This window comes from Dendrobium catenatum, unplaced genomic scaffold, assembly GCF_001605985.2.
Source record: "Dendrobium catenatum unplaced genomic scaffold, ASM160598v2 fragScaff_scaffold_1468, whole genome shotgun sequence".
NCBI lineage: Eukaryota > Viridiplantae > Streptophyta > Magnoliopsida > Asparagales > Orchidaceae > Dendrobium > Dendrobium catenatum.
The window spans coordinates 353,847-366,280 of record NW_021319930.1 but is presented as its reverse complement, the minus strand read 5'-3'; positions in this window follow the sequence as shown (position 1 = coordinate 366,280).

The window sequence follows — 12,434 nt, the reverse complement described above, 5'->3', positions numbered from 1 at the left end:
AAAGCAAACAAGCCTACCTAAAGGAAGAACCATCAAGCTATATATTCTCATTATCTCACAAAGAGACTCATATTTCATATCATCATTTTATTTTTAAATATTGCAAGTGTTTAAATAAGCATGACAAAACTTGCAAAGATAATGGGAAAATTAAAAGGTGGCTGGTTACACATGAAAATTTTTTATGATGGAGATTTAGGCTTCGTTTGGGACGACTTTCTTATTACTTCTCAAAATAGCTTTCTAGTACAAACAGCTTTCTTACTGCTTCTTAAAATAACTTTCTAGTCTTAGTGTAACATATATCATAAAGTTTTGTAACTCCCAAACACTTTTAACTCTGTTCTTTGAAAATTTGTAGAACTTATCATTTTTTCATAATTTAGTTATTAATTGACATTTTCAAGAATACTTACCAAATTGGTAGATGATATCATAAAAGATTTCTTATCATCAAATCATTAATAAGTCATACATAATTAGGAACATAAGCTTATAAGATCAACTTTTTTTCTTGCTTTAATAATACGAAATTAATATTGGTCTGAAAGAGATAAAATATTAAAAAAGATGAACGCTTAAATAGAATAAAAGTATTACCCTAAAATATAAGCATCTACAAATATCACATGTGATATATTCTCTTAGTTAAATATATGATCTATTTTTCTTGGCTCAAATGTGTTACTCTACTCTCTACCAATTTCTTAACATATTTTTTTAAACTCAAACTCATTTACTAAGGGCATTTCATTGTAACTTATTTGGTGCTAGATTAAATAAGTATGTCTTCTTATATAATGCATGTACTATAATATATTTAACCTATATCTCCTCTTGGATTAGGACTATGCCATGACCAATCATCCTATCATATAAACATCAATGATGTTTCGATGTTTCGTAATTTGTATTAAACATGTTTATGTTAATCTAATAAACCTACATAGCATAAATTCAAGGCAAGCACCCTATATGAGTTCCTCCAATTAATGTTATAAGTGCCATGGATGAATGACCAAGATTTGCAAGATGATATCATCACTGTCAAAAAATAAGATAATCGTATCACAAATTTTGAGCTATCGCGGCGGTTTTAACAGCCACAATTTTCTTTGCAGCGGTTCTAAAACTGCTACAAATACACTGTAATTACTATGCTCTGCGACGACATTCCACGGCGGTTTTATGACCGGCAGGGTAGCAGCTACGAATCACTTTTTTTTTTTTTTTTGCAGTGGTTTAAACCGGTACAAATAACCAGATTTGTGCCGGTTAAAACCGATGCAAATTCGTCCAATCTGAACATGTTTTAATAATCGTGGAGGTTTTAACCGGCACAAACCTGGAGCTTTGTAGCGGTTAAAACCACCACAATAGAACAATTTTTTTTTTTTTTTTAATTTCAAAACTTGAATGTCTACACACTGCAGCACAAAATTTATTTGCAAGGGTCCTTAATTTTTCTGCAATCATCAGCATCATCATTAGCATTTAGCCTTCATAATTATGAGTAGGGTGGGAAAAAAATTAATACACATAACAACAATAATAAGTCAAAACCAAATACTTTTTTTTTATGGCTTCTTCTCGTCTCCGAGATCCTGGTTTTTTACCAGTTGCTTCGCCTGTGTCTTTTAAAGAAGCGCTTTCTGGTTCTTCTTCTGGTTCTGCGTGTTTTCCTGATCTTAAGGTTTCTTCTTTTAGAGGCTTGCCTTCTTTGTGGATTTCTGAGTTGGAAATTGAATTTTTAGCTGCTTCTTTTGAGTTTTCCCTGGTCGGAAAGTTCCCTACGAATCGTCCTTCGCTGGAAGCCATTAGGAAATTTTTTTTCAACCTAAAATTGAAAGGGGAGGTGTCTGTCACAGTTCTAAACCAAAGGAATGTTCTGATTAAATTTTTCAATGAGTTGGACTATTGCCGGGTTTTTGTCCATCGATCGTATTTTGTTAATAATTGTTTCATGAAAATGATTAAGTGGTCTCATACATTAGATGTGGATCTCGAATCTCCTGTAGTTCCTGTTTGGATCTCCTTTACTAATCTTAGGCCACATTTGTTTGCCTCACGGATCCTTGATGGTCTGGGTAGGATTTTTGGGAACCCTTTAAAAACTGATAACGCGACTTCTACTGGTTCGCGCCCCTCTGTAGCGAGAGTTTTGGTTGAAATGGATGTGTCTAAAAAGTTTCCTGAGAAAATCTGGGTTGGCCCGGAAGTTTCAGGCTATGTTCAGTCGGTTGTCTTTGAAGATTTGCCGGAATATTGTATTCATTGTTCTTCTTTAGGTCATTCGAAAACTGGTTGCAAAATTCTTCACCCTCATCTTATTTCTTCCTCTGCTTTGGGGGTTGGAGGGATTTCGGGTGTTAGGAAGTTTGTTGTTAGCGGTAATGAAGCTGGTGTTGTTGTTGCCCCTTCTGTTCCTCTGGTTTTACCTGAGAATAATGTTGATTCTCTAATTGTTCCTCCTTCTAATTCTTGTGTGAATGTTGGGGGGGATTCTGTTCTTGTGATTCATACCGATGCTTTGGTTATCGAGCGATCGGCATCCTCTGTTGCTAAGGTTGTTGATGGGGGGGATTCTGTTATCCCTGATGTTGCTGTGAATGATGGTACTGGGGCGATCGTTGGGAGAACTTCTGGTGGTGTCACTATGGTTTTGTCTCCTAATGCTATTCCTTTTACTCCTCTTGAGGTTTTGCCGGTGAACTCGTTGGTTGGTAATTGTATTTCGGAAGAGGTTGCTGGGCTTCCGTCTGTGGTTGTTCCGATTCAAGTTCCTGCTTCCGATTCTGTTTCGCCGGGTGTGTTGGGTGCCTGTAATCCGGTTGAGAATGTGAATATTTCTGCTGATTGTGAGGATAGTGTGAAAATTAATTCGGTTTGCTCAAACAATTTTGTTAGTGTTCCTGTTAATGTGGTGGGTTCACAAACTATGCTTAATCGTTTGGGGGAATTTTCTGGTAGCGACTTGCGTTGCCAGATGAATTGGCTAGAAGCTTCATCTGATTATGAATCGGGATCTGAATTTTCGGACGCTGGTGTTGTTTCCCCAAATTTCTGTGTGGGTCGGATCCTGGAAATGATTTTTCTTTGGTTACTGTTAGGCCGACTTCTATGGCCTCTCGCGGTAGATTTCGTGGCAGCTTTCGTGGTAGGGGAAGGCGTAGAAGATAATTTCTATTTTCTCTCCGTGATGGTGTTGTTTGATTTTATTGGTTTTGGTCGATTGCTGGTTGTTTTGGGCTGTGATGTGGCTGGGGCTTGCATCCCTTTGGTCTACGTGTGGAAACCATTGGTTCAGTCGCTGTTTTCTTTTTGGATGGTCCGTGCCAGATTTCTGGGGTGCTGGTAGTCTCGACAATTCTTATACTGAGCCCCGTATTTGGCTGTATTTTGTCTTCTCCTTTCTCTGTTGGGTTTTGTTATGTCATTTATTATGTCTGTAACCGTGGACTTTTTATTAATATATTTTCAGTTAAAAAAAAAAAAAGTCAAAACCAAATACATTGAAAATTTTTTATCAAAATGCAACCCTTGGTTATATTCTTGTCAATCAACACTTATACTAAACTCAAAAGGAATCACATATCCAAATTTCATTCACAATATTGCAAATTGAAATCTAAAATTTATTGAGTGAAAATTATATATATTTGATTATATGTTGATAAACATAAGTTATAGAAAGTGCTGCTAATGGAAAGGTAATAAGTCAGCAACTTTCTACTTATGCAGTCATGTCTAGAACTTTCTAGTTATGCAGTCATGTCAGCAACTTCCATTCATTAATAAAAAGGGGAACCAGTTAAATAATGAGCTGTTCTCATTGCACGGGCAAGCAAATTTTATTAATGCTCTTAGTGCTACAAGTCTTACTATTTCATTTTATTAATGCACAGTTAAACTTCCATTTGTTTTCTCTTAGTGCTACAAGTCTTACTATTTCATCAGTTAGAGGAAGCGATGTGATGTTTTGACAACATGATGAATGTCAAACATCATTCGCTATAAAATCTATAAATATTCCTAATGACAACATATGAAGAGAGATTAAGAGCAAACAGAATTCAGTAAAAGCAAAAAGCGCTGGTTAAAACCGGTGCAAAAAGCACCGATTAAAACTGGTGCTAAAAGAGATTTTTAGGAGCGGTTCTAAAACCGCTCCTAACAAGTGGTGCGAAAGATCTAACTTTCTAGTAGTGAAGATAAGAATGATATCCACCTCTGTATGAATTTCCTTAAAGAGAGTATCAGGTTGGTTCACAACTAGTCAATTTTATTTCCAAGTTTCAATTTTGCATAAAACTTGATCTACCTAACCCATATAAATATAGATTTACACCTTTGGCAATCTTATAGAGAACTTCAATTTTTATTTTATTTTTTTAGATTCCCTCCATGTAAAAGATAGTGCTAGCTATGACTTCACCACTTCAAATGAACGAGGAAGCATATTTATTTGAGTGTGCATCATCAATCTATTAGTAACCTAATCACAATTCTTTTATATAAAAAGCCACATAATAAAGAAAATTTTTCTGTCAATATATATTAAGGATCTTTGGAAGCACTTGTTTTAAGTATCAAATCTATTTATATAAGTTTATGCAAGAAGTGATCTCTAGTTAAGCTCATACTATTGTTGCGTCTTGGAGTATTCGCGGCGATAGAAAAATATAAAGTTTAGTGTCTTAGCATTGTACGAAGATCCAGCACACAAGCAGATAAGAGAGAGAGTGTAGCGTTCATAAGAGATACTAGAGTTTTTACGAGGAAACCCCTGAAAAGGGGGAAAAATCACAGGACCAGTTTGAATGAATTTGCTAATATTTGCAGTTAATTACAAATGAGGCCCTTCTTAGGGAGAAGGCCTTGGCTGGATGTCACAAATGTACATCATATAGAGTGCATTACATGGTGGGAGTTATAATAATAAAAATAGAAATGTTTGTTTGGTCGGTAGGACCATAGTTGATAGCTCGATAGAGGTCGAAAAGACCGTAGTAGGTAGGAGACCGAGGTCAGAAAGACTGTTGTCTGGCAATGTAAGTTAGAATGATCATAGTAGGCAGGAGACCGATGTCAGAAAGACCGTAATCTGACGATGTAGGTCGGAAGGACCGTATTAGCCGAAAGAGGCCGGAAGGACAATAGTTGGCAGTAGAGAGGGGTCCAAAAGACTGTAGTTGGTCAGAGATTGGGGTTAGAAAGACCGTTGTAGTAAGTCGGTACTCTGGTAGAACTCTAAGCATCAAATGGTGGTCCGATAGAAGTCTGGGCCTTAGGTGATGGTCCGGTAAAAGTCTGGGCCTCAGGTAGTAGTCCGGAAAAAATCTAGACCTCAAGTGGTAGTCTGGCAGAAGACCGGGCCTTAGGTGGTGGTTCGGTAGAAGTTCGAGCCTCGGGTGGTGGTCCGGCGGAAGTCCGGGCCTCAAGTGGTGGTCTGACGGAAGTACAGGACTCAGGTGGTGGTCCAACCAAAGTCTGTGCCTCAGGTGGTAGTCCGGCAGAAGTCAGGCGTCAGGTGGTGGTCTGGTAGAGCTCAGGCTCTCAAGAAAGGTCTGGTAGAACTCTGGCATCCGGTGGTGGTTTGGCGGAGCTTAGGCCCTCAAGTAATGGTCTGGCGGAGCTCTGGCATTAGGCGGTGGTTTGGCGGAGCTCAGACCCTCAAGTGGTGGTACGGTGGAGGTGAGGGCCTCAAGTGGTGGTCCGATGGAAGTCTCGGCCTCACGTGGCAGTCGGCTAAAGTTCACGCCTCATGTGGTGGTCCGACAGAAGTCAAGTGTCAGGTGGTGGTCTGGCAGAGCTCGGGCCCTCAAGTGGTGGTCTGGCATAACTCTGGTATCAAGCGGTGGCTCGGCGGAGCTCAGGCCCTCAAGTGGTGGTCCGGCGAAACTCTAGCATCATGAGGTGGTTCAGCGAAGCACAGGCCCTCAAGTTGCGGTCAGGTGGAGCTGATCAAGTGGTGGTCCGGCTGAGCAACGACGTCAAGCGGTAGTCCGGCGTAACTCAGGTAGTGGTCGAGGAGGAGCGAGGTGGCAAGAGCGATATTTGATATCTTTCTTGCTCTCTGAATTGGAGCCCCCCATTTCAAGGAGGAGGAATCTATTTATAGATTCCTAGAGTGGCATGACCCATGAATGGGTGGGAGATCAAGGGCATATGAAGAGTGGCTTGGATGGACGGCCGATGTTGAATGCTATGATTATTGATCGTTTGATGGGCATTTGAATGTCTTAGTGATGTTAGAATTCAGTGACCTTAGGCTCGTTGGATTCATCTTGTTGACCCGCTCGATTCGACTATAAGAATGTCATGTTTGGAAACTATTTGGTTATACAAATTGTGGTTCAAATCCTCCAACAGCGCTTCGGACCCTTGATTTGGACCCATTTGGGCTCAGATTGAGTCGAATTTGGTGTCGTTGGGTTCTTATTACTGAGACGTTCAGTTCGACTAAAAGTTTGCTGAAATCAGAGTTCGGATGGTCCCAATTTTAATTTCAGAAGTTTCCAACTTGATTTTACCTCGATATTCGTGCCCGATCAACATAATTTTTTGATGATGTATCAACTATAATAAAATTTTGCTCAAAAACCATAAGTTTTGATCCAATTGAAAATAGGTTTAGATTGCTTCTCAATTCTAATCTTAATTCATACCTAATTTTTTATTTGAGTTTGCTCCAAATTAGTATTGACTCCAAATTAGTATTGAATGGTTTTTCTATTATATATATAATGCATAAAATAATATAATATATAATTTGTTATAAATAAGTATTTATAGTTTTCAATCTGAATTTAAATTTAAAAATTATTATATGCACGATGTAATAATTAAATATTAATTAAATAATTTATAAAATTAGAATAGGCTCATGTATCATATTTAAATTTAAAAATTAATAATATTTATGATGTAGTAGTTATTTTTGAAATATATTTGAATTGAATTCAATAAAAAATAATAAATTCTGATTATGGCTGGGATAAAATTTGTAATTTGTTCAATAAATTTATTTCAAATTTGTTAAAAAAAATAAATATGCCTTTTTTTTATGTCTTAATAATGGTCAATACTTGTTAAATTCTTAGAATCTTTTTCATATGAGTAATGCCATTTTGGTTCATGCAAGATGCCTTTTAGGGGTGTAAACGAGTCAAGTAATGGCATTATCGAGTTCGGCTCGTCAGTCAAAAAGCCAGCTCAAACTCAAGCTTATCCCACTGTAAACGAGCTCGAGCCAAGTCGCGAGTGTCGGCTGTCCGAGTTCCATAGTCCACACGTGTCGGTCGAATCTCACAGTCCACAAACGAGCGGCAAGTCTGAGTCCTGCAGTTCGACGAACACATAGGCTGAATCTCACAGTACACGCGTGCAATCGAGTTACGCAGTCTGCCTCCGCCCAGCACGGTTCGCCTCGCGCCCAGCGTAGTAGTTCGAGCGCCTCGAGCCCAGTGCGGTCTGCCTCCGAGCGCCTCGAACCCAATGTTGATCCGCCTCGAGCCACATGCTATCATGAATTCAAGCATGATTTGATTCAAATTTAGGCTTACACGGGATTTTAAGAAAATATTATTTATGAATTTTAATAATATTTACATTTAATAAATAAAAAAATTATTTAATTATGATTCGAGCCAGCTCGCGAGCTCATAAATGAGTCGAGCTCGAGTCGACCCACGAGCCGACTTGACTTACTTACCCCGTTACAACCATTACCTTTTAGTTCATGCACGATGTGTGGGCCTCAATAAGGAATGCCACAGGAAGCCCCAAGTCCATTTCAATGTAAACTAAAAGAATATTATCTTTCTTATTTGTATGGACGGAATCCCATTGCATTGAGGTTGGGCAATTCTCCTCCCACAAAATTGAGTTTTTATTATAAGGGATTACTTTTTAAAATTTGCCCATCCTAAAAAATGTTTACCCTATCTTAAAGAGTTTTGTATGCATCCAATCCCGTTCTTATTCTCACAGGTGCAACAGCTCACAATTTCTCTCATGCATTATTTTTGGGCAAAATTTGTTAACTAAGCATAATTAAAAACTTAATTAAGTGACTAAACATGATATTAAAGTATTTAAAAATAGGCAAAGTCACCTATTTAAAAGGTGATTTATGTTTGATCATAGCAATGTGGCAAGATGAAGTGGCATCGTGATGTGGCTTGGTGACCTAGCGTAAGTCACCCGTTAGAACGGCGACTTATAAGTCGCTCGTTAAACGGGCGACTTAGACTTGATTAAAAAAGAGACTTTCCCCTTCCAGATCTAGTTTCGTGGAAGTTGTCTTCCCTGATCTGATGGTTTTCGCCGGTTGAAGTGTACGGTTAGTTATTTTTTATATTTTTTTGCTTAATTAAGTTAAATACATGTTGTTAAGTGTTCATTTTGTTTAGAGAATTATATATTTACTAATATTTATGATTTGTTTCTCTAATCTTTTGGATAAATCTCTTTGTTTGTTGAATTAATTTCAAATTTTGTTTGGTATAAATAGGGATTTAAGCATTTATGATATAAATGTTGCAAATCTTTTGTAGATCAAGTGATGTAGTTTACCTAGAAATTTAAAGTGGCATTTAGGATGTCAATGTTTGCATTTTTTTTTCTTTTTCTTTTTTTTTTCTTTTTTTGGTTCTTTTGGCATGGAGAAGATGAAGCTTGAATATATAGTGTTTTTAAAATTTGTGTTCTTGTGTTTGGAAAGAGATAATTTTTTGTTGCTTGTGTTTGGAAAGATATAATTTTTTAAAAAATTTTGTTTTAAATCTGTTAAATTATTATTATTTTTTCTTATTTTGCAATATCATTTTTTGATATTTACAGAAATTTCTTATATGCAAAAAAATAAAAGGAAGAAAATTATATAAAAAAATTATGATGAAAATTTGAATAATTGCTAGTTTTAAAATAATTGAGATTATGGTATGCACATTATAAAATGTGATTAATTTTTTACATATCACATTCATTATAAAATAAATTCAATAAATTTGAGATTTACCCTCACTGAAAAATTTTTCCATGGAGAAGATGAAGCTTGGATACATATTTTTTGAAATATTTTCATCTTTTATTTATTAACCAATGTTCATTATATGAATTAAATTATTTGAAGATAATATAAGTTGAAGTAAATATTTTGGTTAAGTTTTACATGTGTTTGGAAATTGATAAGTTTTACATGTGTTCATTTTGTTTAGAGAAGTATATATTTACTAATATTTATGATTTGTTTCTCTAATCTTTTGGATAAATCTCTTTGTTTGTTGAATTAATTTCAAATTTTGTTTGGTATAAATAGGGATTTAAGCATTTATGATATAAATGTTGCAAATCTTTTGTAGATCAAGTGATGTAGTTTACCTAGAAATTTAAAGTGGCATTTAGGATGTCAATGTTTGCATTTTTTTTTTCTTTTTTTTTTTTTTTTTTTGGTTTTTCATGGAGAAGATGAAGCTTGAATATATAGTGTTTTTAAAATTTGTGTTCTTGTGTTTGGAAAGAGAGAATTTTTTGTTGCTTGTGTTTGGAAAGATATAATTTTTTTAAAAAAAAATTTTAAAATTTGTTTTAATTTGTTGTGATGATTTTGTAATTTATTTTGCTTGGAACCCTTATTTGGTAGAGAGATAATTAGAATTAATTTATTGGGTTTTCAAAAATATATATTATACTACGCATTTAAATATTTTTATGATATTATTAAATTATTGTGGTATTTATAGTAATTATAACTTAGCTTTAGTGAGTACAATTAATGTAAATTAAATCAGAGGAATATTAAGATTTGGTGTTTTACAAAATAAGAAGAAAGTTCTCCCAAATGATGCCTAAGCGTTTCAAATTAATCAAAGCATTTTGCTTTCATAACTCTTGCATAATGCAAAAAAGATTTAAGCCTTCATTTGGGACGGTTTTTTTTTATTACTTTTTAAAATAAAGTTTTAGTTAAAAAATTTTAATTTTTTAATTAAAACTCTGTTTTCAGAACAATAAAAAAAATCGTCTCAAACGAAGCCTAAGATTTCATTTGAGATGACTTTCTTACTACTTCTTAAAGCAGCTTTTTAGTACAAATTATTTTTTGTATTAGAAAGCTGCTTTAAGAAGCAGTAAAAAAAATGTCCCAAATAAAGTCTAAGGCTTCATTTGGGATGGCTTTTTTAGTGCTTCTTGAAGCAACTTTTTAGTACAAAAATTTTATTTTATATACTAAGAAGGTGCTTCAAGAAGCAGTAAAAAATATGTCCCAAACGAAACCTAAATGCATACGTATCATTGCCATAAAATGTAACATCAACAGAATTTTTCCTCTTAAATTGCAAATAAATTGAATGCCACAACTATAAGATATACATATTATTAGCAACTAATAAGGCCATTTAATGGCAACATTTTCAACAAAAAAAATTACTGGTAAAACAAGCCATTAGAATCAATTCAATATTAATAGTATTTCTAACTATCATTTTGAACTAAATGAAATCAACCCTAGGCTGAATGATTAGAAGATAAAGAGGATGTGCTGGGAGCAGTGGCGGTTTTTCTATTGACATAAATATATATTATTTTTTATTTATTAATTTTGGTATAAACTTTTGCTTTCTTATAGAATGATATAGCCATTACCATGGTAGAAAATTTTGATATAACGTTATTTTATTTTCTTATTTTTGAAGTTTTGATTTCCTTACTAATCAATATAATATAAAGTACACATATATAATCTAAGTGGTGAGCGATAAAATTATTTGTTTGAGTTTTAACATTATCAAGCTTTCATGCACTTTGAGTACAATTAAACAAATTTCAATTTGTTTAATTGAAGATTACGGATTTTAATTTGCCAAAGCATTATACATAATTTTCTAGAAAATTTTATAAGTAATTATTATAATACACTGCCTACTAAATCCTCCATCAAAGGAATTTTTATTGGTGCGGACAATGCCCGTAGTTCTACATCCGGATGCCAGTTAAAAGACGCCACATAGTGACCTAAAGACCCGCGGACCTGGCTCGTAGAAAAGTCAGAAATAAGCATATGTGTTTCCTAATTATTGCACGGCCCGGCCACCTGACCCGACAAGAATGAGAAAATTTCAAAGAAACACACTTTTTTTTTAGGTTTTATCATATTTGTGGACTTTTTTTTTTTATATGTGAGATAGGATATCGCCACATAAGAGAGTTGGGAAAGAAGAGGGGGAAGAGGATATGAAAATAGAATTCTCTTTGGATGACGTCGAAGATTCCGAGGAGATGGAAGACTTCCAAAACGTTGAGGAAGGCTTACCGTGGCGATGTATGGGAGATAAGTCTGGAATATTATCGGTAAGTTTATAAATCCAAAGAGGTTTTAGAATTTATCATTTGAGAATGTAATTGTGGTTTGTCTACTTTTGGATAGTGTGAAGCTTCTGGGAACTACTTGTTCAAGCTTTTTGGTACCCCTTGTTGGTACTGAGCAGTATCGCTTCTCAGTACTCCATCTCGATACCAAGCAGTACCTCTTTGAGGTACCGAGCAGTACCATTTTGGCTTTCTTGTTCCTCAGGAAATTCGAAGTTTGAGGAGAGAAAGAGATCTTATTGAAGATCGGATTCATCATTTGAATTGGTCTCTCAAGTAAGTTTCGTAAAATTTCAGCTCTATGAATTGCTGCTACACGTGGAATTGAGGTATGGGTTTCTCCATTTAATGTGGTGATAATGAATTAGTTGATTTAGCCATCTTGTGCAAGAATCGGGAGCTGCGAGATGGCCGAACTAGCTCGTGAGGGAACCTGGAGCCTTAAGGTGTGTCATTTCGGTTTGGTGATTTTAAACTGTATGATAAGTTTCTTCGTGTAAGCAAATTTGTTTTTAATATTCTTAAAATTATATATCGTGCTTCGATAAAGAATTTTTGAAAAAATATTATGTAAAGCTGATATTGTGTATTGTTGAAATTAATTTTAATATTTGCTAAAATCAATATTAGATTATAATATTATTATGTTAATTTTATTAAGTTTTAATGATATTATCATTTATTACATGATCTGATATTGTAGAACCATGAACCTTCTTGTTCATTGTCCGGATTGATTTTATATTATACTTCTTTTACTTTTTTTAATTAAAATTATGCTCCTACTAAAAATTTCATTAATATATATATATATGACTTGCCAACTCTGATCAGCCCTCAATGAATCGACAATTTGCCAATTCATGTTTTATTTAGGACAATACTTTTACCGTTTTATAAAGTTATTGTTTTCTAAATTAATTTTTTATTAAAAAAATTTCTAATAAAATAATTTTTTATATTAAAAAATCACTTTTAAAAAATAGAAAGAAAACTATCACAAATAAAATATTAATATAATTTTTTTAAAATAATTATTTTAAAAAATAATAAAAAAATTA